The sequence below is a fragment of the Anopheles gambiae genome, chromosome 3, assembly GCF_943734735.2.
Source record: "Anopheles gambiae chromosome 3, idAnoGambNW_F1_1, whole genome shotgun sequence".
NCBI lineage: Eukaryota > Metazoa > Arthropoda > Insecta > Diptera > Culicidae > Anopheles > Anopheles gambiae.
This window is the reverse complement of record NC_064602.1, coordinates 69051042-69076525: the sequence shown is the minus strand read 5'-3', so window position 1 is coordinate 69076525 and position 25484 is coordinate 69051042. Positions and strand designations below refer to the sequence as shown.

Here is a 25484-nt window from a genome sequence, read left to right as displayed (position 1 = left end):
CTTCTTCTTCTTCTTCTTCTTCTTCTTCTTCTTCTTCTTCTTCTTCTTCTTCTTCTTCTTCTTTACATTACATCATACATCTTTCTCTTGTTTCTGCTCAAAAGTAGATAAAAACAAGTAAAAGGGTCCGGTCATGAGGGGTTGAAATAAAAAATTTTAAATCAGTTTTTAATTCGGATTTTTATTTTGAATTCAATGGACAGTGCATTTTCCAAGTGCGTTCAAACGCGTTCAATAATCAAAAAATCCTACTCAAACTACTCTCGGTTTCTTTTATACTTATGTTTTTTTTTTAATGAACAGCTAATGAAATTATTTAATTTATTTAATGTACTCGAACTTGAGCAAACACTTTTTGTTTCTTTTATCCACACTTAAAAACTAGTAAACAAGAAAACCTTTTCAAGCCCGTAACATTTTAATCAACGTTCTTTTCGACGTTTGCTCTTTTTGTTTCGCCTTCACTTAATATCCTCACCACTGTCCACTGCCCGTTACCTGAAAGTGACAATGAAAGGCTTAGGTGTTGCGAGTAAAACGAGAGTAATAGAATTGAGTTGCTAGCGGTATCGAGAAAATCGGGAAAAGCGCCAATAAATAAAAAAGAAAACGTAACACGAAAGCACCAAGACAATCACCGTCCGTTGCAGCACACGCTGGAACAAAAGCATTCCTTTGCACCTCCATTCGCTACAAATTTGCCAAAGCATCTTTCTTCAAAGCGCGGGGCGAAACCAGTCACTCCTTTCTGGCCGCAGGTCTGGTGAATTCCTTGCCGTTCCTGGGATGCTTTGGCCAAACGCAGGAAAAAGGCAGGTCGGTTGGTTGGAGTGCGGGAAAAAGAGGGAGAGAAACTTTCTGGCTGGCTTTTATCCTTAATTTTGCACTTTTCCCGTTTTGTACAGCAAAGAAAGGTAAAATTAAAAGTGAAGCAAACCAACCGGGCGCTGAAATAAGGGGATCGAGGTTTGGTTGCTTTGTGGGCTCGCCGTTTGTTGCCGCTTCCGATGAATTGAATTGCTCATTCGTGGTTGTGTTTCCTCTGAATCGTAGCAGTGGTATTTCTAGTAGAAGAAATTAAACTAGTTTTCTTAACTTGCTTAACAAAGCAAAGCTGATTGGAGTGGTTCAACTGAATTTATCTAATGCAGCATTATGAGTAGTATGAAATGTTATGAGTAAAAGAAAATGGTCATATTAGCCGAACAAATTAATTTATTTTATCCTTTTTACGTACTGCAAATCCAATGCTTTCAATTCACACTCCTCCTCACTGAGTGCATTTTCATGCCCGCATTCGATTCGGCGGTCAGAAATCGCGCGAGAAAACTAATTAAACTGTCCCCGTTAGCACACACTATCCACACAGCAGGGCCAAAAACGGATGATTTGGTTAGATTTTCGCGGGCAGACAACACAAACAAACCCGAGCACGCTAGGGGCACAATACTGCTCATGTGCCAAATATTTCTTCAAGCTAATCAATTTCCTGTCAAGCCGTTGGTGATGGCTATAAATAATGGCCGGCTGCACGCCGATGGCATCCGATGCAACGCGATTCCGCTCGCCAGATAAGACCGATCGCAGATGATCATGACGGTGGAGATGACGGTTGATGATGCAGAAAACACGTGTCGGTTTTGGGCAGCACGCGACATTGCATTAAGATGCAGCGGCGAATGAGGATTGCTCGTTTGGTTGCTAGCCGTCGTCTCACCCCGTGCTTTGCTGTTCGTGTAGGGAGCAGCAGGATTTTTCCCCGTTTGTGATGAAACAATACTTAACAGGCGTGTATCGCTATTATGGACGTATTGGGAAAAATAAGTCATTTGTAGACACAACCAAATCAACATGGGGTTAAACGGTCAAACAATGCATTTGTTTGCGCCTAAAGTTAGATACAGGAAGTACAAACCAACTAACTATTTCTTAAGGCAAAACTGATTTACAGCAAGATTTCTACCATCAAACAACCTTAATTTTAGGTAAAGTTTACACAAAATCTCAGGTTTCAACTGATCGTATAAATTCTGCAAATACTATTTGCGATTGAATGAATCCTTTCAAAATACATTCGCTTCAGGATTAAATATATTGACTACAAAATGAACAGCAGAAGTCTTCTACTTTTCAAAATTTATTACAACTGTCTTTTGCCACACGACAACTCTCATTCATTAAAATGTGTACTTTTTCACTTATATTTTTGAGCTTTATAAGTAAAAACTGTATTGATAAATAATTCTATGGAATGTTGCATACCTTTTACAGGGGCGCTTTTACAGGGTTTCCCACGATTTATTGGTTGGTTCTCATCAATTTTTGGTGGGTTCCCATATTTTTTTGGTGCGTTCCCATGATTTTTTGGTCGTTTCCCAGAATTTTTTGGTCCAATTGTATTGATATCCAATCAGAAAATACCAATAAATTATGGGAACGAACCAAAAATTTATGGGATACGACCAAAAAACCGTGGGAACACACCAAAAAATCATGGGAACTGACCAATAAATCGTGGGAAACCCTGTATCACTCATTGATGAAATTAGTTCTTCTTGTTTCTTCTTCTTTTGGTTCAACAACTGTTGTCGGTCAAGGCCTGCCTGTACCACTACTTGTGAGCTTTTCTTTCAGTAACTGAATGATTCCCTCCATAGCAGCATAGTCAGTCCTACTTATGGCGGCTCGGTACATTTGGGGCTTGAACCCACGACAGGCATGTTGTTAAGTCGTTATATCTAAATCAATATTAAAAAAAAAGTATAATTACATATTTCAAGACGCTTTGCAAAAGCCATTTTTCCGTTCAGGGAAAATGTTTACATTTGTCAAATGTAAATTTAAAAAACTGAAAATGCTTGTGGAGTAAAGATTCGTACCAATAATCATAAGCATTATTTATAGATGAATTGCTTTAAAAAATAGCCAAAAACCACATACATTACTCCAATTGAATTGACAGCCTAACTGTTGCTTTTGTTAGATTTACAACAATTGATTAAGGAACACTCTGATCTCTTACAAGTCACTCAATATTTGTCACTACTTTGAATCAATCAAATGAAGGAAATTCAAAACAATTTGAATCTCGTTCCTAGCACACCAAATCTGGCAACACTGGACTATGAACCTTCCCCATGAAACAAGCGCAACAGAAAGACAGCATTTTCATTGAAGCTTCCAGATAAACAATCTCATTTATTTTTCCGCTCAGCGTCCTGCCAAAACGGACCTCACCAGCCGCTCTCGCTCGCTTTGCCGGCACTCATTTTCCCACAAGTTTGAGTGCCACCGCTTCCAGCGTGATCCACCCTGCACAACGTACACGCTGGAAGTGTACAAAAAACATCAAAACATCGGAATGCATTCGCGAAATCGTCTCGTACACCGGTTATGCCGTGAGTGTTTCACCGGCACTCCATTCTCCTCCGCTACACGCCACTTCCTCTGCCGCGCGGCAAAGGAGGTCAGTGCAGCAGTGTGAGTAACCCGGAAGGATGCAGTCGGCAAATACAACAACAGACATACACACACACAGTTATGGAGTGTTTGCCGGATTTCGAGGCCACTGGGATTAGGCAGAGATAGAGAGAAAACACCCGCGTTAAGGGGAAAACATAACTGTGCAACTGGGACGAGCGCGACTGCGCTCTCGGCGACCAGGAAGTTGCTCCCGCGAGCGCAGAAGTGAAGAGAGCAAGCAGTGTGAAGTGTGAGCGAGGGAGAGCAGATGTCACGGAAGCAGTACTTCCGCTTGGGAGTGCTTTTTAAGGGTTGATAAAACTCACCCCAGCGTGCAATGAGCACTCGGGAAGCGCTCCGCACCCAAATAGCTCTGAGCTTGGATTCATCCTTGTGGGTTTTAAAGGATAAAATCTCTGCCCCTAATTCTCTAGCAGGTTTTTCTCTCTCTCTCGCTTTCTCTCTGCTCGTAAAACACTCTAACACTCTCCTCATATTTTCCAGAGTCTTGCAGATCTGCTTCCTGTTTATCTTTCTGCTCTCGCTGACTCTCTCTCTCTCTCTCTCTCGCTCCAAATCGTTCGCTCTCAAACGTACAACTGATAGGCCGTGTTTTGCGATGTTTTGAAGCCATTACCACCCTCAACCTCACCCCGGCCAGAGGAGTCACCGGGCGCCACCCTTTTACGCTTTCGTGCGCGCTGGGCCTGCTGCCGAACGGTTCAGTTACCGTGCAGCCGAGAACCAGGTCAGACGTACTTTGTTCCTGTTCCGGGTATTCGTGTTCTTCGCCTGCGTTCGCCGGGGTAGTTTGTCGCCCGTACCGGAAGTTTTCCACCGTGCGTTTGTGTATGCGTGTGTTTGTGTTGGAATTTTCGAAATTCACACAGGTACAGCTGCAGAGCGTGTACCTAGCTGCATGAAAGTGAGTGAGTGAAGTGAATCCATCAGCGCGAAAGCATCAGAAGGTGGTTACAATAATTTCAGTCGTCTGTTTCGCTTTGATTTTAAAGTTTTCCAAGCCTAATGTTTCCTATAACTGTGTCAATCCTTCGAATGTTCTGCAGTCGCCAAAAAAAGGAGAGAAAAGAGAGACCAAATCCGGGAACAATCGCTTTCGGGCCAGGTCTGGGGTGATAGCTTCATTCGTCCTCCCATCCACCCTGCAAACACAGGGAGAGCAGCAGTGTTGCGCCCAGACGCACGCGAGTGAGAGATTTTTCCGGGAGCAGACTCAAAAATCAAACACCCTTTAAAGTGCGGCTGCTGACCTACGACGACAACGGCGACGTTTTGTATCATGCTGCCTAATAATTCAACACACACCGGGAACGCAAACGGTTCCATTTTTTTTTATTCATATTTTTGGAAACATTCAGCCCCTGCCTCACAGAACGGGAAGCAGAAACAAAAGGCCTTCCACTTTAAGCGTTGAATGGAGCGTGGAAAACGAAGCACTCATTGGAGGGCAGGCTGGCGCACAAATCGACCAGCTTTGCGGTTGTGAAAAGCTTTTGCCCTACCTTCCGGAGCGATTGGACCGGTTTAGAGTGCGTGGCGGGAAAGCGGGTGGAAACACCAACGCAAAAACCTCTCCACTCCAGGTGAAAATGCATCAGTCATGGTGAAGCAGCAGGGCAGAAGGGGAAAGGCGAAGGCAGGGATTTTCGTCTTACCCACTCACCCTGGGTACAGGTGAAAAGAGAAGCTTGCGCTTAATTTTATTTTTGCGCGTACTGTTTTGTTGCGGATAACTTTTGCCTGCGTGTGTAAGTGTGTGTGTGTGTGTGTTTGTGTGTTATGTTTGTAGCATATAAACACATAAAAAATCTTTTTGCTCCTCGCCCAAAAACTCTTCCCTGTGTGCCACACAAAAAATAATAAAAGCCCCTGCATACACACGTACAAAATACTCCTTACAAAAAACAGGATAGCAACCGGCATTTTGCGCCAGCAAGAGAAAGGAGAAGGTGAAAAAAATCACATTTTTCACATCCACCCGGGGTAAAGAAGGAAAATTCGAAGCGGGTACAACACAACGCCAACCTTGGCCAGCGGGAAAATCCGAACCGGTGAAAACGGTCAGCAGAAGAAACGTTTCGACCCTACTACGGTGTGGAAAAGTCTTTTTCATGTGTGTGTGTGTGTTTTTTTTTCTTTCTTCAGCAGTGTACGATGCGTTTTTGGGTTGCCTTTCCTTTGCCTTATTTTCCCTGGCTGTTGCTGTTTTGGGGTTGCTGCCCAGTCCGATCGGAGTGGGGGGCTGTGTGCATCGGTTGGTTGTTCGGGCTTTAATTTTAATGTTTTTGTGCACCGGTCCGGAAACATAATTAATGCAGAAACGCTCCCCGGGAAGCTCTCGGAAGCTCCCGCGGCAGGAAGAAGAAGGGCTGGTTTGCGTTTTTAGGTGTTTCGGTTTTTTTTTTGTTTTATTCCTTTTTTGAGAAGGACAGGGATGTTATTTTTGGGGTTGGTTTCGTCGTTTCTTTTTCTGAAGAAACTGAGGTTTCGTTCCATCGCTAATGACATCATTCTGCAGGGCTGTGCAGTGGCACACGAGAAAGTGTTGTACAAAGCTGCTGTGCAAAGTGACAAAACTGTGTGCCTTTTAAATAAGAAGCAAAACTCAACGCGTTGGGTGAAGGTAGCGAGAATGTGCTTGAGCAAAATTGTACTTATTTGAGCTGATGCTGAGTGTATTTTGATTTGCTGCCACAGCGATCGTTGCGCCGGTGAAAAGCTAACGCACCGATAAACCGATTCCACCGATCCCTATATCTCATCACAATCGTAAACCGTCATCAGCAAAAGGTGAGTGTACTATTTTTGTTTTCGGTACTTTTAATCTTTCTAGTGCGTTGGGCTGTGTTTGGGGAGTGTTTTTTGCCTAACGTTGTGCACTGCATCTAGGGAACGTGTGTATTCCTTTTCATATTACAAAGTACAACCGAAATGGGAGAAAAAAGCAATGAGCGGACAAACGTGGCACCCGGCATCATCGAGATAAAACAAGATGTTCATTTGGGCTGCCACAAAAACACGGTGCTCCCCTAATTGAAGTGATGAAAGTGAAACGAGCGCAAGAGCGAGCGACACAAAAATGGTACATCACAAGACGGGAAATGAACTGGTGCCGTTGTGTGTGCCGGTGTGTGTTTTCTTCTTCTTCTCGGAAGTCTTCCTTCTCCCGGAAGCCTTCCTTCCTTGCGGAGGATTATTTTGGGAGTCATGATGCCCAGACTAGAAGCCTAAAAGCGGATCTATTTTCGTATTGTGTGCTCGGGGACGCCCATACACACATCTATCACATTTGCATAGAACAGCGCACGTAATGAAAATGCAACCGGTGGTGGATGGTGGGTTGGGACAACACGGTGACGCTAAAAAGATTGCATCTATGTAAGCGAACCATGAAATGAATGTTTGTGTGATGCGAGTGAAAGACGGAAGAAGTAGGGTGGGAGATAAACAAAATGCTCCAAGCACATGGGTATGTTATTGGAGAATATCCTTCTTGTCACTCGGTAGGTATTTATCCTTCTTTTTGAGCAAGAATTGCATACGAATCGAGTGATCTTCGAGCGCAGGCAAAGCCAATCATTTTGCCGGCTTGTTACGAGTTTTTTTTTCGTTTTGCTTGCAAGCCTGTTTGCTGTGTATATAGAGAAAGAGTACACGATGGCTGCGGGCGTGGGATGAAAGCTAGCGTTGAGGTAGTTGTTTGTGTATGCAGGGAAAAGCTGGACATTGAAACCGGCACTGATTGTTGTGTCTTCGGGTTATCGGTGCATGATGAGCATGTACGTCGATGTTTTGTTGATAACTTCTTTTTTTACGGTGCATATTATGTTTCATTGAGTTTGTTTAGAAAAATGCTTTGAGCTCAAGCTGCAATAAGCAGATTATAAGATTATCGTTGGTTGAACCATAGATTAACCGAACATGGGCGTGTTAGAGTAAATAGAGTAGTGAATTATGTATTTTTTTAGAAGAATGGATCAATTGGTAGTGAGATAGATTTTCCAATAGGGTCCATCTAGCTCTGCACGAAATCATGATTATAGGAAAAGAACAACTAACTACGAATGAGACAGAACAAGAGCTGGGTACAGTAAATCCTTAAGAATGCTTATTTAACCCATATAGCCCATTCCAGTATCCATTTCAACATTATATGCTGAGATTGAGAAGTAATGTCAGGGAGCAAAAAATCAAGGGAACTTCAGCAAGCTATGTGTATTCTAACATACTTCTGAGACATTATGTCGCATAATTATGTTTAAATGAACGAAACTCACACACGCTGTGTGCAAAATAAGGCTTAAAGAATACCAGTACAGTTCCTCCATGACTTTCAAAAAAGGATGAATATTGCATAATATCCAATGAATATCTTCGAATGAAGGTTCAAATATATTGTTTAGCTTCTCGCACCAGCTAAAATGGACACTCGATAGAACAACACTGACGTTCCCGTTGTCGTTGAGTATCCAATTGATTATTCGTATCTACAATTACAGTTTATAAACTATTCGCTTTACGTTCCATCGTGGAAAGAATATGATTCCTCCCTTTCACGCATTGGATCGTTTTGGTTGACACTTTCTATTTGACGCGCCTACGCTATCTCCCAAGAAGGTGTATCTATTTTTTGTCAAGCGTTATGGATAGAAATACGTGAATCCTTCTTTATTGCCTTTTTTCGTATGAGGATAAACTGTACCTAATCATTTATGATTCTTCTTCAAGCAAGTGGTTCTTGCATCTTCAAGTGTATAAATTCATTTAGTTGGTCTTAACGATTCATTTGCTTATCAATTACTGCTTTCTTGGATTTTATTACCCGTATGATAATTTTAATTAATAAGTATTAATTAATTAGGTATTAAGCTGGTTATTTTAAAATACGATTTTAGTTATATCCGATTGAACTTTTCAATTACAAAATGTGTTTTTACGTTAAAATTAAATGATAAGAAATGAAAACAGTGCAACAAACCAACCACAAGCCTCTTCCAAGAAAATAAAGCAGAACTGTTGTTAAATGTGTTTCACTGTCGCTCAATCATTGTTTCTATCATTTGAGGGTCGGTCTACCTTGAGGGTAGTTGTGCAATTAAAGTTGGAAGCTCCAGCTGAAGGAGTGCTGGTTTGCGTTTTTAGGTGTTCCGTTTAAGTGTTCCGATCGGATGAATTGCTTAAACTTTTCGAATGTTCATCTTCCAAGATCTAAAAACTCGAAAACCTCTTCAGTTTACTGTAAGTATCAATGTTTCAATATTGAGTAAACTCATATATAACTTGTGATCTTGACCTTGAACTTTCCCTGAAAGGCATTTACTGTTTGGACACATTTTATCTTGAATAAACTTGACTGCTGGCAAGGATATTCATGCGATGTTAAATGACATCACTATTGAACATCTCTTTGAACGTTGTAGTCTTTGAATTATTTGATATGTTTGGACTAGTTTTTTTCACACAGCGATTCTCAGGGATTTTTGATTGTTTTCCGAAAATTTTTGATTATTGATGTCCAAATATTGATGTCTAGTATTGATTTCCAATGGGACGATGCCAATAAATCGTGGGAACAAAACAAAAATCGATGGAAAACGATGAATCAATCGTGAGACGAGCTCAACAAATTATGGGAACCAACCAATACATCGTGGACCCTGTAACTCTGGAAATCCCATTTGTAAGAAGCCATTTGTCACCACAAGAAAACCTCTCTTGCTATCTTGAAACCATTCCATTCTATCAAATAACAGTTGTAGTGACAATTAACATATTCTCGTTTCTATCTAGACATTTGCATAAACAATGTCAATTTCGAAGAATGCAAGTACAGCGCAATGCAAACATGTTTTTCACTCAGGTCAGGAAGAGGGGCCATAAGCAAGGATTAAAATAATGCATTAGTTTACAATTATTTGAACACAAAGGAGGGCAGTTATTGATTCACACAATTCAATAAACCACTCCCCTTTGCTCACACACCTTTAAACCAGCACCAACAAAAGTTCAACTTTGAAATAGTTTCCAGTCGGTCACAAACCGGTCACAAAGACCCTGAGCACGGCAAGACGCGTCAGAGTGCAAAGCAAGAGCCCCCTTGACGACTCGAAACTTTTCACCCGTAAAATGAACTCCCCTGACAGAGTTAATTTTTCCCCAGCAAATTCATCCGACCGCCTACAGGGGAAGCAGGGCTGATATATTTCACGCTCGGGTGAAGAAATTGTGCGTGAAGTGTTAAAAATGTGGAAACCATGCCCCTTCCCTTCCGCACGTACCACGCCACCACCAGCAATCATTCGCCCGTATCCTACTATACAGGGTGCAGATTGTAACTGCAGCCCAACAGTATCTTTTGGCTAGAAACTTTCCAAAAATAGTCCCGCCGTGCCCCCCTCTCCGCCTCGTGCTGCCCAGCCGTCCCAAACTTTGGACAGCAAATACCATTCCGTGCCATTGCGTTCGATTGTTGAAAATTAATCAACTGTCACAAAACAATGGCAAATTCGTAGGTCCCAGGTCTAATCTGTGGGCCTTTTCCCATGTCCTTCTCCGCCCCTGTGCCTGTGACGGCAGAAATCAACTTTTCCATCAAAACTTTTGGTCGCGCATTTGGACGGCGGGGGCGGTCGGCTGAACGGGTGAAAGGTTACCAAAGTTTTTCCTGCTCCACCGTCCACCTTCGTTCGCTCTGGTGTGCACGAGCGCTCATTGGGGGATTTTCTGTGTGTGTTGGTATGGATGATTCCCAGGAAAAACGCAGCAGGTAATGGCTCTGCCAACGCAGGACGTGGCCGACATCAATCGCGCTAATCTGATGTAATATTCCTACCGTACTGACTCTCACGCGTCTGTGCGGGGGTTGTGTTTTCCCTTTCCCATTGCGCTAATACATGAACAGTATTGCACGGTTTTCGATTTGCGGTTCCGATGGCGTTTTCGTGTCGAAGTTTAATCAACAAGTTTTCGGGTCATTTGATGAATTTTTGGCAAAGCTAGAAGCTTGGCGCTGGCAGTTACAGACCATGGTGTACGAATGGTCAAGCTTTTCGATCCACCGAATGCCTGAAATGAAAATCATTTCACCAAGCGATCGAAAAAACACACTTTTCAAGCTCATCCGTCGGTAACGGCGTAGTGACAGCTGGCGCTGGAGTGTGCTCAGTTTGGATGACACCACAGTCGGTACACCGGTGTAAAAGTTGTTCCACCGCCGAACGTGCGAGTGTTTGTTTAGGTCGTTCAATTATAAAACCCCAGGACTTTCCGAATTTTCCATCCACACTCCCAACCCAAACTCACTCCCCGTTGCCTTTTTACACGGATGCTAATCGGATTTTGATCCCTTTTACTTAACAATGCTTTTGCCCTCTCTCGCCGTGGAGCCAAGGGTCGTGCGGGAAGCTCCCGTATCACCCTAAAAAAAGGCTTCCGGCTTTTATCGAGAGAAGCTCGAGAGTGTGGGCTGAAAAGTTTTGCATATCGTGCATTCTCTCCCCCTTTTTTTGGTTGGCTTCCTTTCAGCGGAGTATGTGAAAAGTATTATCATTTTGTGACCAATTTTTATGGAAATATGCAACCATTTACCTACCGTGTGATTTTGGGTGGATGCTTTTTATTTTATTATTTTCATTCTCGATTTATAAAATAAGCCCTCCTTGTCCTTTTTTTTTTAAAGCTGGCACAAAACTGGTGGAAAAGAATTTTCATATTTTACAATACCGAGCGCACGTGTGTGATGAGGTGTGGGAGAAAATTAGAACGCATGCAAATTACCCCTCACCACACACAAACCAACACATACACACTTGACACGGACCAGGGATAATCACGATCGGGCGGGCGATAAATAGGGTGGAAAAGATTCATTCCGGCACGGTTGCGTTAGCGCGAGGCAAAGAAGGCACCGCATTAACGCAGCACTTGGCGCAAATGTATGCGCTTAAAATTGGCCTCAAAATATCATACCACGCGCCGCGTTTTAAGAGAGCAGAACCATCATCATCGAAATTCGTTGCCATCAAGCGTGTGCGCGAAGGTGCAGGTGGAGTGGAAACAATATAAACAACAAACCACAAGGACACCGTGACAAGTACCGTCGGCCTGGTTATGGAGCATAAAAAAATGAGGCAAAGTACGCAAAATAATGAATCCCTTGCAGGCGTGGATTTGCTCGAACAGGGTAGAGTAGGGCATCTTGTGAGATACCTTGTTCCAGTGGATGGGAGCAACCTTTTTCTTGTTACACGCTTCCGTCACATGCTAAAGGGGGGTTTTGAGGGCACCGATTTGCTGTATTTTTGCCTTCTTTCTTTTTTATGTATTTTTTTGCGGTAGATTGTTTGCCCTTTCTCTGCCATCAACGGTCTCAGTTTTTGCAACCTTATCGAAAGAAAAATCCATCCAAACCCGAAAGAAGGCTGAGCTTTTTATCAAAGAAAGCGAAAACGAGCGGTGGGAAAAATCGATTTTCCCGAAAATGTTCAAATAGAGACCCACCCAAACCGGAGAGAGGACATAAGAGTCATAAGAGGACGGGATCGGAGCAAAGCGGAATGGGAAACAGTCACCCGGGCAAAATAATTATTAATGGGAAGTGATTATATTGGAAAAGTAAACAAAGCGATTGAAATAAATAAAATCGAATCATAGTCAAGTTGGGAAGTTGGAACCAACGCCAGGCCGGGCACACAAACACACGCAAACCGAGAAATTTGTTCGGGGAGTTTTTGGGGTCTAAAAACTGGAAATTCGTTTTTTCTTCTTTATCGCTGTTTCTTCTATACTTTCACGCCCACAATCAGACCCTCCCTAGGAAAAATTGACGCCTCACAGTGAGACCGATCAATCGAACGGCGCTCAGCAAGCGCGGTATGGTTGGAGTCGGCCGGCATTTAAATGTGAAATTCAATTTCAAGTCTAACTTCATCACGAACGGGACGGTGCCAATCAAGCTGGTGCAAAAATGCCGGTCGTATTCGATTTTTGTTGCCTCCGCTTTAGAAACAGTTGTTGCGCCGGTTTCGGCGGGGGTGTGTGCATTTGTTTGCCAAGGCATACTCACTTTTCTTTCACCTCGGGTTTACTGTCTGCGCATGAGTTTGGTTGACTTGTGTTTTTGGAAAATGATTGCTGATAATTCAACGTGCACAATAACAAAAAAGAGTGCTCTTTTTTTCAAGGACAGGTGGAATTTTGTGGGAAGTCTTTAGATTGGAACTTTTATACTGAATGTCTGAAGAGACCTGATCATTTTGCTTTAGTAAACATGAAAACAATGTTCCAAAAAGGATTATTTTATGTTTTATATTATTATTACTGGTCGGTCTGGTGGTACAGTCGTCAACTTGTACGACGTAACAACATGCCCATCATGGGTTCAAGTCCCGAATAGACCGCGTCCCCATACATAGGACTGACTATCCTGCTATGGTAACAATAAGTCACTGACAGCCAAGCTCACTTTACTAGTGGGTACAGGCAGGCCTTGACCGACAGCGGTTGTTGTGCCAAAAGAAGAAGAAGAAGAATAATATTTCCATTATAGGTTTTTCGCGCCTAAATTGCTGCAAACAGTTATACATTTAGTATTTTTTTGGCGTGATATTGGTAAGAAGCTGATGTAATTGGATAATTATAAGATGCTTATATCTATAGCATGTCAAACATGGCTACATTTAACAGTATTGCTGCGATTAGTTTAAGGCACAATATTATTTTGGTGTTTCTTTTTTATTTCTTGATCTCTTTCACTTTTTCCTCTTTTATGAATTAAATTCGTCATACTTGTATAAAACATTCTTCTTCGCTCAGCATTTCCTGGCAATGATCACCTTATCCCTGAAATACTGTGTTGATATTGAATGAAATTGATGGTACTGTGGAAAAGTTTTTATTATTTGATAATAAGTTAATAGTTTTAGCTATATTGTTGCAATAAGCTCTTGATTTAAAAAAAATATTCAAAATTGATTCAAAACTATTGATGTTGCTCAATCTGAAGATGACGACGCCTGTACACTTGACGCCTGTACACTTGACGCCTGTATAGAGACGAGTGAGCAATGAACAAGGAGCAATAAACAAATAAAAGCCAAATAATTTGAAATAATTTAATAATTTAATTAATTTAATTTTTGAAGTCACATCTAACGAAATATTGTTAAAATATTAAAAAAAAATGGCCTGACTAGAGGAGCCACTGTAAAGTTCAACTTTATTATTATAATAAAAAAACCTCTGTATGACTAGAGACGAGAAATTAGGTTTGAATCATTATGGTACTACTACAGAAATACTAAGCCAGTACAAAGAGGCATGGACATGTTTTACATAAAAACGATTAAAATTCAATTCCAATCACACGGTCGATTCTACCACCACTTAACCAATGTATCACAAACGAGTGCTTTGTTTTCGTTTGCCATTCGAAAATACTCCTACTGATGATAAAAAGGACACGAAGACGCTTCCCGCGCGTAACCAGAAAATATGAGAAATACATTAAAAACTTAAGCTCACCATACTTTGCCCGCGATTGCGAGGAAATCGCGTAACCAATGTAGCGCAAGGAAGACAAGAAGAGAACCCATCTTACGAGTCCGGTTGGCTTCGTTCTACGGTGCCTATAAACAATCCACCCCATTATCGGGGTGCCCACTTTAGGCACAAAGTCCTTTTAAAGCCTTCCAGCGCCGGCTTTCAAGTGCGACGTGCCGGGCACGTCCCACCAGCGTCCTGCCAGCTGACGTAAAATGCTGTGCGTACACCGCTCCGAGGATGAGACCCAGCGCAGTATGGAAATCCGAGCGTACTTAAAGTTTGAAATCCAATAATTTATGCTCCAGCATTGCCTGTGGGTGTGGGAGCGAGCGCGATGTAAAAGAGGCAAGAAACTGGAACGGGCTGTCCCGGCTCACAGGCTTTCGGTCAAAGGCACAAGAAAAACATTTGCCTATATCGGCATTTCGGTCGCCTTCGCCATCGGTATAATGTGCAGCCCGGCCCGCCTTGAATGCCTCTCGTTCGAGCGAAAGGTAAATAAACATTATCACAAAACTTGGCACCACTGGGCTTGCCGGGTACCGGGTGCACGGGTCGGCTCTGGCCGCACCCGGAAGGCACAACAACGGGACGAAAATGGACGGTGTCGTCTGCCCCGACCGTCCGGGCACTGTCTTTCCCCGAAACCAGCGTGCTTTTGCTGGCGGGATTGGGGGCCAAAATCTAACACCGGGGACTGGCCCGCGGCGCTGAAGCGGCAGAAAATATTGAAAATTATGATAACAGCAAATTGATTCTCCGTTTTCAACTTTCACCCGGCCCGGTGCAGGATGAATTTGTGTGAGTGAGGTGCGTGCGGTGCGTGTGCGGCAGGGATTTCAGCCTGGGCCGTGTCTGCATCACTGCTTCTTCCAATCCTTGTGCTCGTTTCGACCATCCGAGGATTTCGCTCTGACGCTCAGACAAAACGCCTCCCAGCCCATTCTCGTAGCTCATTGTGTTGCAGTTTTGGGGTGCTGAGTTTGATATTTCGAGAAAATGTTTGCAACATTTGCGCTTGCCAAAAAAGCGCCCGTGTCGGCTAAACAAAAGCGCCACCAAAACAGCGCTCGGTGGATGTTCTGGTAAAATAATTTATCTGTTCGCTATTTTTTTTGTTCGCTATGCTAAAGCGGGCGGCTGCTGGCGAGCAGTTGGACTAGCTTGAAAGATAGGGGTTGGGTTTTTTGCCCAACAGATTCGTAGTATTATAATTTACGGAACATGAGTTTCATCCTTTTTATCACCTTGTACAATATTTTAGCCGTGAATTTCGAAGCAGCTACTAAGAGGTTTGTTATGGCAGTTTTGAATAGCAGCTAAAGCAATGTGTTGTGCTCGAGTAGCAGTAGATTTAACCGTACGAAGGATGCGCTGTAGTACTGGCTCGTAGGAGAAGCTTGCGTTCGTTGAATTAGGGTTACAGTGATGATGAACAGTTGCCTAGAATTCGTTCAATATTTCCAACAACCGAATCTACAACTCGATCATCCATCGCGTTCTATGAGGATGGAACTATTTGTTGTGAAATCGGCTTCACCTGTTTCCATGAATACGTACCAATTTCGCTGTAAGCTCATGATGAATTAATTCGCATGAAACTTGCGCCAGAGAGGCGTAGGGATTTGTTTTTGTTCTCCTCATTAAACATTAGTTTACGCGCTGAAATTAAACAGGGGCCTTGGCATACCTCACTGTACCGCGATGTCAATTTGACAACATGCAACATGTTATACATTATGTTAATTTCACTGTTAACACCGTTTTAGTTTTAAAGGTAAAATACAGGTAGGAAATTATATTGAATTTTCATTCAAATCTATTGTCAAATTTGCTTGTTTATATTTGATTGAAAACATGTTCATGGATTAAAGGACCCAATCCAAGGGCTATACTTCGGTGACATCGTGTTTGCGATTTAGTTGTGACTTTGGTCCGATGCTTAACGTTTCACTTGAACATTAAGGCTTTTAAATTATTAGGGTTAATTCATCGCCAAAATTCGCGAATAAAATTATCCAATTTGCCTGAAATTGGTTTGGTGTTCCCAGAATGTTTTGGTTCAATTGTTTGATGTCTAATGGGACGATGCCAGTTAATAAAGGGATCGAACTAAAAATATAAGAGAAACGATACATAAATCGTGAAACTAGCACAAAAACTTGCATGAACCATTCAATACATCGTGTGTTACCTTGTTTGTCTTTCCGCATAATGCTATTTGGGTAAAATAGTTAGTTAGAACCTAATCAATGATTTTCTAGATTAGCTATGAAATGTTCACCTTTGAGAGGAGTTAGTGTTTTGCCAAGCTATGACCGTTGCTCATTACTAGAACTCCAAACGCTTAAGTCCCGGCACGAAGTTATCCAAAGTGTTTGTTCCAAAGTGTTTGTCTGCAAATTGTTAAACATGAATTAGATGCACCTTCGCTACTAGAAAAACTTATCCTATATGCACTTGCTAGAACCCTTCGATCGCGCAGCTTGCTAAATACCGTACCAAGGCGCACACTATGTGGTACAAACAATCCTATTTGATTAATGGCAAGTTCATTTTAAGACTGAACTGAACATTTTGATTTGATCCTCTCGTCTGCTTCGTATAACGCGAGTCTTTATCACTTCTCAATGACGGTGATAATAGTCATTGAATTAGGGATTAGTTCGAATTTAAAATTTAAAATACTTCAAAAGATTTAAGTAGTTCTAGTGCACAGGATACACAATGGATGCATAAACGAAAGTTAAAAAACCACATTTGAACATTTAATGGAAAATTGACATTCAACGAAATTTGAACATTTCATGCAAAAGAGCGTTTATATACACGCTTGGTCTACAACAATGCTCTTTAGCATAAAGAAACTACAAAAATATTACCATTTACCCCAATCCAGAAAAGCAATGTAAACAATATTAAAAAAGGTCAAAATATGTTATTCGTATAAATATAATTAGTTTATATCAATCGCGCTTGAGTAATGGTTATTTTGTATAAAACCAATATCAGCTGTTTTGGTGGTTTTTTGATTTGTGTAAGCGAGTGATAAACTTATTTCATTAATTTTATCAGGCATTTAATAAGCTATGCAAACATCTGAAAAGGATTATCTTTATTTCTTACTGTTTTGAAAGTTGTATCTATTATAAAGTAAGATTTGTGCTCTATTTTTCATTGAAAATGGATTCAATTACATAATGTTAATGTACTTTACAATACTTTCTATTTATTCTTCTCGCTCGGCTTACTTTAAATAAATTTGTTCAGTATGGTCAAGTTTTTTATGCAGCCTTCTTTCTCAAATTCAGCACAACCGCATACCTCAAACCAAAGGTATACTTTGGACTGTAGTGCTTTTTCAGAAAGTACGCTATGCAATCATTTTAAATTAATAAAAAAGAAAGCTCCACTTCAACATCTCGCTCGTTTGCTTTGAAGGTAGCATATTTGTTTATCACTCACCGTCCGCACCGTTCAGAGAGCCCGGAAGTGCTATTGACCGGTGTTAAACATTTGAATAGTACCAATTGGCAAATCAAAACCATTGCTTTCAAACTAGAAAAAACAGAAGTACGCTACACCACGATCCAACTGCTATTCGTCGAATGAAGACCACTGGAAGAGTGTATATAACACACACACACACACACACACACCAGACGCTCCAAAACGAACTGCAAGATCCGATAGTGGAGTCCATGGAGTTTTTTTTGTTGCATTAAAACACAGACAGCAAATGAAAGAGCCCGACCACCTTCAACCTGTATCCCTGGAATTCTTCGATTTTTTTCGGACACTTTAGTATCTTTTCTGGAAACTGTTTTGATTCTACCTTCTAGCCTTCCTTGGTCGGAATGGTTCCAGTGGTTGCTTCGAGAAAAAGAACACTTCGAACAAAAACACACAGCAAAGGTCAACCCTTTAACCATTTCGGTCGGAGGTTTTCCATTACGACCTTTTGCTCCTGGTTCGATGAGATGTGATGTCTTCGGTCACCTGCGCTAACTTTAAGAAAGGGGACGCATCGGGGTGCACAGGACGAACCTGCTAACCCAGGGATAAACTTTTTAGAGCCGACGTGTCGAGCCAAGCGGTTGTAATCCGATCGAGATTTTGCATTATGCCGTGATCGGAACGTTGGGGCAGCCCGAAATGCCCAACATCAAATCAGCAACACACAAGAAGAAGAGAAAAAACACTGAATAATCGAACGAGCTGCTGGTCCGAAGGAACGAAACCAATCGGGCACGGAAATCAGGTTGAGATTGAGGTTTTGCTCTTCCCGAATCGAAAAGCTAAAGCGTTCGATGCGAAGCGCTGTTTGCTCACCAGGAAGTAGCAGCAGTAGAAGCAGAGTTGCCGCCGGCATTTCGGAAGCAAAAACATAAAAGATGGATGAGGTTTTCGGTCGGAAGCATTTTATTGTGCTTGCTTAATTGACCGTGTCGGATCGTTATCGTTAAATTGGGGTTTTCTGGCATGGGCAGGGAAAACAAACGATTAACAAAGGGTAAAGCCGCGGCTGGCCTGTCCCAACGGGAGAGGGCTGGTAAAGATTTGCGAAAAGGGGCACCACTCGAGCGGCTCTTATTTCCTTGCAAGAAAGTGGAGTGTGTATCGCCCCGCAGACGGTGACACTATGCGGGTAGGGAAATGTTACACCAAAAAAACGGATACTTTCGAGAGCACTCCAAGGCGAATTGATCCGTATTGAGATGTACCAGTGTGACGAGGGTTGTGATTGATTGTTGGCCTAGATTGTCGGAAAGCTCCGTTGGAACATGTGTACAATGAAAATTGAAGATCAATATTTGAAGCGATCAAACAAGTGGACAAGGGACAAATTTATTCCTTATCTTGGAAGTTTTGATCGAACCAAATTTACTTTGACAATGATTAGAATGTCGCAAAGTGTTTGCAAGGTTGGAGGAAAAAGGTCAAAGGTTAATTTGTAACGTAAAGTGACTTGGCATGCTTTCATATTCGGTTTAGTTTTGCCATCATTCCATTTTAGCTTTGAAATAGTTTTCAAAAGCTTTGTTCTTCTCGGTAACAGTGAGTGAAAAAACGGAGTTAATTTTTATGTGTCTTATTTTTTTGAGCTTGACGCATTAACAATTCAAGTGCTTGACTTCATCGCACAAGTGATTGCAGCAACAACAATATCGTTTACTAGCTTCTACACTTGTTTAAAATAATAGTTGAGGAGTCAAAATACAAATACTTTTTCAAAGAGGTTACTTTCGCACGCAGCGTCATACTAAAATTTGTATGATTGTTTCTGTTCTCCGGTTAAGTTTTAAAAGCTCAAAATCAATTATAACATTCACTCAAATGTAACCTACTTCATTTGTTTAACCTAAATGTAACAACTGCTTCATTTCTTGTTTTCCTACCTGCAGGTGAATTTCACTTTTCATTTGACCGATCACGTAATTGCTGAACAATTTCATCAATTTCCCTTCTTTTTTTTAAGAGGATTTTTTCTCTGCATTGTAATTCATTCTTTGTTCTGTTTTTTTTAGTTTTCCTATCGACAGCACTTCAATTTAAATCTCTTTTGCAATTGCACTGAAAAGTTCCCAATTTCGCTTTCTCTCATAACATTCTATTAACATGTGTTGAATGTCTTCAACATATCCACATTTTCCACAATTGGCATTTTCCAACAGACATATAAAGCTTTTTTGTTCCGAATTCAATTACTTGGCGTCTATGTTGCGTCACACATTATTGTTCCAGCTTATGTTAATGTATTTTCTTACAATTATTTGTGGATTTTTTTGCTTTAAGAGCTAACTATTGGTTAGAAAATTATACTTGCTGTTGCTTTTTGGATTATACCATCATTGATGTAATGAGTGGATTGTAGATGACTGTCATGATTTTTTAAAGTGAATGTAATAAAATTGTTCTATGTGCCTATCGATGTTGATGTTATCAAATTTTTGTATATGCGTATGGATAAGTAATTATTTTAGCTAAACTTCCGTTATAACAAGGCATCTTTTTCCTAAGACATGGAAATGTTTTCTGATAAGTGGTCTAGGTCCAGGGTGCCGTAAAGTCAGGTAATAGATGAAAATATGAGGTGTCCGACTTTAAGCGGCCGTCAATGTATATTCTAATAGAACAGAAGAGTTTTAATCCATTAAAATTTGTTTTAAACAATGATATGGAAGACAAATTTCAGTAGAGCATTTTGGTTTCAATTAAATAATAATCATAAAAAACGGCTATAAAATTTTCTGACATTGATCTCTTTCACATTTTATGCCTGTTTAGGATTTGTGTTTAGAACAGTCCATAGTTTATGTTCATGAAATGTTTAATTTGCGTTGCGTCTTGCGTTTTACCGAACTATATGGCAATTGACAGATCTGTAATTATGTCAATGTATTAGAGGCGATTAACGAGAATAACATTACACAGCAAATTGTGACGACTCGCCGGAGCCGCTGAATAGAACAGCGTACGTTGAATCTCGTGAAAGCTTTAAATAAAATAAATCTAGCCTATCCAATACTTCAAAAAACACAACGTAGGGAGCTTGCGCGATAAAGCCAGAAAGCTGAAATTTTCAGTCTGTTAGTGGAACAGTATTCATCATCCGGGTTGTGACAGTTACGTTCCACCATAATGAATTTCGTCATTTTTTTTACAAACCACACCTTTATGAAGATAGTATCTCACCAAGGTACGCCAGTATCTCAAATCACACCTAAGTGAAGTATCAAACGAAGAAATTACCACATGTTATGAGTGTGCAAGACTGTAGTAAAAATAAGCGATGAACCAATTACAGTCCGTCATAACACATGAAATGAGGCAATGTTGGCACCAAAATTAAAATCAGAATTCATTTCCATGCTCTAAAACCCAAAAACTGTCCTATTCCTTTGGTGCGTGACACTAGCAATGCCACTTATCTCCACGACCACCACAGAACAGAAACGATTGAGTTCCGCGCTCTCTCACCGTACGGTTTTCCTTCATTCCTTCTTGCGCTGTTAGCGATCTGTGTGGAGCAACATTCTCCTCCACCCACCTGCCATTGTTTTTTTTTGCTTACCTTTCCTCCAGCACCAGGCTAGTACTTTCTGCTGCAATCAACTGTAGTGTGAGCAAAAGAGAGATCTACATAGAGAGAGAGAGACGGTATGTGTTGGTATTGGAAAAGTTTGAGCGACGGTTTTGTTTATTCGCATGTCAAATATAAATTGCGCCAAACCGGCCCGAATGGCACCGAGGCACGTCCGCACGTGGTCAAACAGCACCATCAGCTGTGGGGAATGTGTGGGAGCGGTTCATTAGCATCTTAGTGTGAGTGTGTTTTTGTTGTGATTTCTTTTTTCCATTTCCTGACGGTTTCGCTATACCTTTTTGTTTTACCATCGTGAAAGATAACTTTCGAGTCATGTTTTTGTTGCCTTTTGCCACCTTAAGCAAGCGTTCGTGACATTCCGTTTTTTTGGGGGGGGAGAGAAACCGTTTCCACCTTTCGCACCGGACAAGGTGCGAACGAGTGCGGCAAGAAGTTGTCTCAACATCGCTTTCCCAACGCCCTTGCAAACGGATGGATCGTGCTGGTTTTGGACGTGGCAAAACTGCACGAAATGACTGCTACGTTCTCTTGGGCGTTTGTGTTTGTTGGAAATTGGAGGTGGAAAACAAAAAACAACCACCAACAAACACCTACCAAGGTGACCATCCTGTTGTGTTCCTGTTTTCGTTCCACCATCGATCTTGGGCATGATTTGACAATCGCAAAAAGGTCGCTCCGTTCTCTCCCCCTCTCCAGCGCAACGTGTCTACCAACATAGCATTTGATGCATCATTTATGCCGGTGCTGGTGTGCCGCTGAATACGAAATAATCCCTGTGCTGGGTCCGGAAAAACGGCGCGAAAATCTGCCCCATCATCGTTTTGCTGCTGAGCCACTTTCATTCAGTGTGTTTGTCTGCAGGAAAAATGTTAATGCGAAATCAATCAAGGCGCATTTGAATAAATCCGAACGCAAGAAAATCCTACACAGCACAGAGATCGGTGACTCAGTGGGGCGGTTCGTTCAGGGTTCTGGGCCGTACAAAGCCGAAATGTTTATTCAAATAAAGGCAAGGACCAACCCAAACCCTCGGTAGGTATGGCAGTACGTTCCTTCGGTAAGCTGCTAGATCCTTTTACGGTCAAGCTGCAGCACGGGACAATCGGAAAAATCGACTAAATACACCGTGAGTGGGCCAAAAACTCCAAGCCGGAAATAGCTGCCGGTACCGTGTCAGTGATGTTGTGATGTTATTTCACTTCTCCTGCTTGAGAAGTAGCATCAGAGCGGGCAAGGAAAACATACGTTGAAATACCACAGTTTCTGCTTCATCACTGTAACATCACTAATTGAGTGTTGCATTACGCTTTGGTTCGAGGCTAATCGTCGGATCATCTGTTCGATTTGTTTTTACACTACCGATACATTGATTAACAGACAGAGATTCCTGTTTTATTGCCCTTTCGAATCGGTCATCAACAACAAGCAATAAAAAGAAAACCCCTTTCCTTTCCACACCGATGGAACTCAGCAAATCAGCTAATTGAGTGAATTACCCCGAGAGCCCGAGAGCTTGAAAGCCGTTCCGTGTCCATCGGGCGCCCCGATTACACGTCCCGTTGTGGGCGGGTAAAATTGATAATTTATACATTCTGAGCACGCGACAGAAATCAACGTACAACGACTGGTGAGGCCCTACTAATGAGCTCCGAAATCCCCAGAAGGCATAGCCCCAAAAGGGTAGCCTTCTTCTGCCCCTAGCGGAAGCTCCCCCTTGTTCTTCGTGCGGCCGCCATCAATAACGCCATCATTAGCGAGTAAGGGTTTGTGGGTGCTGCCCCACAGTAAAGCAAAGTACAGTCCCTTTTGTCGAAGCATTAGCACGCGCGTAGGCCGGCCGTAATGGGAGCACTGCGTCAAACCCCGGGGCGGTCCCCAATCGGGAGGGGAAGCAAAAACAGGACCAGTCAGCGCGATGCCCTTCGAACCCGGCTATTAATGTATCTTTAATACTCGATGAAAATAGAACGAAGTGGAAGAAAAATTGGAAGCGATTGTATGGAATGGAGTCTCAGCTATCACTGGACAACGGGAACAGGTTCACACACACACACGCGTCGTTATTTGGGGACGGATCTCCCACCCGAGGGTACACATATTCACCGAAAGGCAGCCCTTCACGCTTCCAAGCAGGCGACAAATCTTGAATTGTAATGCGCTATTAATTAAGATAAATTGCTTGCTTGATCTTGAAAAATGAAGACAAAGGATATGAATGCCGCTTGGTGGACGACTTTCCCCGTCGACGGCCGAGAGGACTGCTTAATCGTCTTAAGTACGGGGCAGTTCGCTTGCGCTTTGCTCGAGTCAATTATGGGGACAGTGGACTGGCTTCGATGAGGCTGGAGGCTTTCACGACGCCCTAGCGCCTGGGCAGCCTTCGAGCTGAGTGTGATTGCTTTGCTGTGGACAGCAGCGAGGAGCAGCGAGCATGAGAAAATCAACATTCCACCAGTGATTAATGACGGTATTATGCGGGGCAGCGTTTGCTGGGCCGCTTGCGCCCAGTCCAGGCGGAGAAAATGACAATCGTTTGATTTGTACATCAACACAGAAGTGACTTTCTGTTTGGGAAGAAAGGAGGGAAGGCTCGAGAGTTGTTGAATGTTTCTGTTACATGTTTTGGAAGATAAGACCGTTTTATGGGTGCGTAAAGATAAAGCAAACGCAGCGGGGCAGCTTTTGCATAGCGCTACTCGTGGTCATGCGATGGTAGTTGATGATGATAGTTTGGAAGAGGATGGGAAAAAGAGCTAGGAGAGGATGTTTTGGTAATGGAGGAGTAGAAGTCACTTCTACAGATAAGAGTAAGGAAAATTACTCTCGCTAGAGGTCTTGTCCGAAAAACTTGTTTTTTGTTTGTTTATGAGCGCCTGACAGTATGCAATGTGTTACGCTTTTAAAGCATCATCAGGAGCAGAGCCTAATAGTAGGCAATATGTAACGCATTTCTAGCTGTATTATTAGCAATAGAAATAGAAGTATAGCTCAAAAGATGATGAGTGTACATACATCAGAAATTACTTGATTCTATTATGAATTTTCATAAACTTTTTGTTTCGATTTAACAGAAAATTGGCCCTGTTGACAACGTGATTTGGTGACAGGGTTTGTCTAGCCAATCCGGCACCGTAAAAGCGTTTTCGATCGCCATTTATAGTTATTTGGGAGACGTAAACCCTCAATTGGACTCTGTCTGTTCAATTAGGGCCTTTGGAAGTATAAATCGGACATAGTAAAGAATGAAAGCGACTTACTCTGGAAGCTGTCAAATAGGTGGCTCCGGTGTGTTTGATCCATAAAGCAGTATAAAAATGCGTTGTTTTTTGTTTAATCTGATCTTTACAACAATGTTACTCTCTCTCTCTCTCTCTCTTTCTCTCTCTCTCTCTCTCTTTCTCTCTCTCTCTCTATTTCTTAGTGTTCTGCACATTAACTTTCCATTACTTTGATAGCATAGGGTTTGTGTATGCGTTGCAGTACAACATTATTGTGCAAACCATCGATCGTACTTTAATTTAGTTGTAGTTGATGTTGATGTTGATGTTGATAAAGTAATTTCGTCAGAGAAACTAGTGATTGAAAGCATTTTTTTATTTTAAGTAACTCTCTTGATTAAACGAAAAATATTGTAAACACGTTTAGTTTACCTTTCAATACAGATATTACACAAGTACTATACTTTTTTCAGTTAAACGTAATGCAATGGAAATTGAGTATTAAAATGAGACTGCAAAGGGCATCTATTTAAACAACAAGATTATTTTTAAAATTGGTTCCAATTCTCAAATAAGAAAAATCTACCGTTCCAAGACTGTGCCACGAAAAATCTCATCTGAGCAAAATACCATCACAAACGAGTGTAAATTTAACGGCGCACCACCAAACAGCTTGCACATAAACTTTCCTCCGTAGTGCAGTGCAGCACACTTCGACAGTGCAAAACAATCCTGTTTATATTACGTTCGTCCCATTTGCTTCCACCCATTTGGGCTGGGAGCAAACGAAATCATCAACGAGAGGAGCTGTAGCGTAAATTAACATTGGCCACAACGTGTTGGACGCGGGCGGAAAGAGCACGAAAGTTCACTTCGTGTTTTCTATTTATTGCTAGCGGCGATGTCGAGTACCCGGGCACAAGGTGTCAAGCCAGCATAACGAACAAAACAACAAATTTAAAATTAATCTTTCCCAGAAAAACCTCACCCCGAGGTGGAGAGGTTTTTTTTTCTCCGTTAAAGTATCATTTCAATTGAGGCGAGCCGGAAAAAAAACACCGCTCTCCCGGCGGGTATTGCTTCGACTTTGATGGACCATTTGACCGGAGCGGTGGACGGCGCGAGGTGTCCTC

At 41.9% G+C, this 25484-nt stretch overlaps 1 protein-coding gene across 4 annotated transcripts in view; it reads left to right on the top strand.

Moving 5' to 3' along the window:
* Positions 1 to 4172: 4172 nt before the first annotated feature.
* The window catches only part of LOC133392704 (protein O-mannosyl-transferase TMTC1-like), a 157736-nt gene continuing 136424 nt past the window's right edge, over positions 4173 to 25484 (top strand). The window contains exons 1-2 of one of the 4 annotated variants that reach the window (XM_061653357.1): positions 4173 to 4430; positions 6002 to 6273. The gene's annotated coding sequence lies outside the window, so the exon portion shown is untranslated. The remainder of the gene's footprint in view (positions 4431 to 6001; positions 6274 to 25484) is intronic. The other 3 variants (XM_061653358.1, XM_061653360.1, XM_061653356.1) reach the window with 3 other exon arrangements.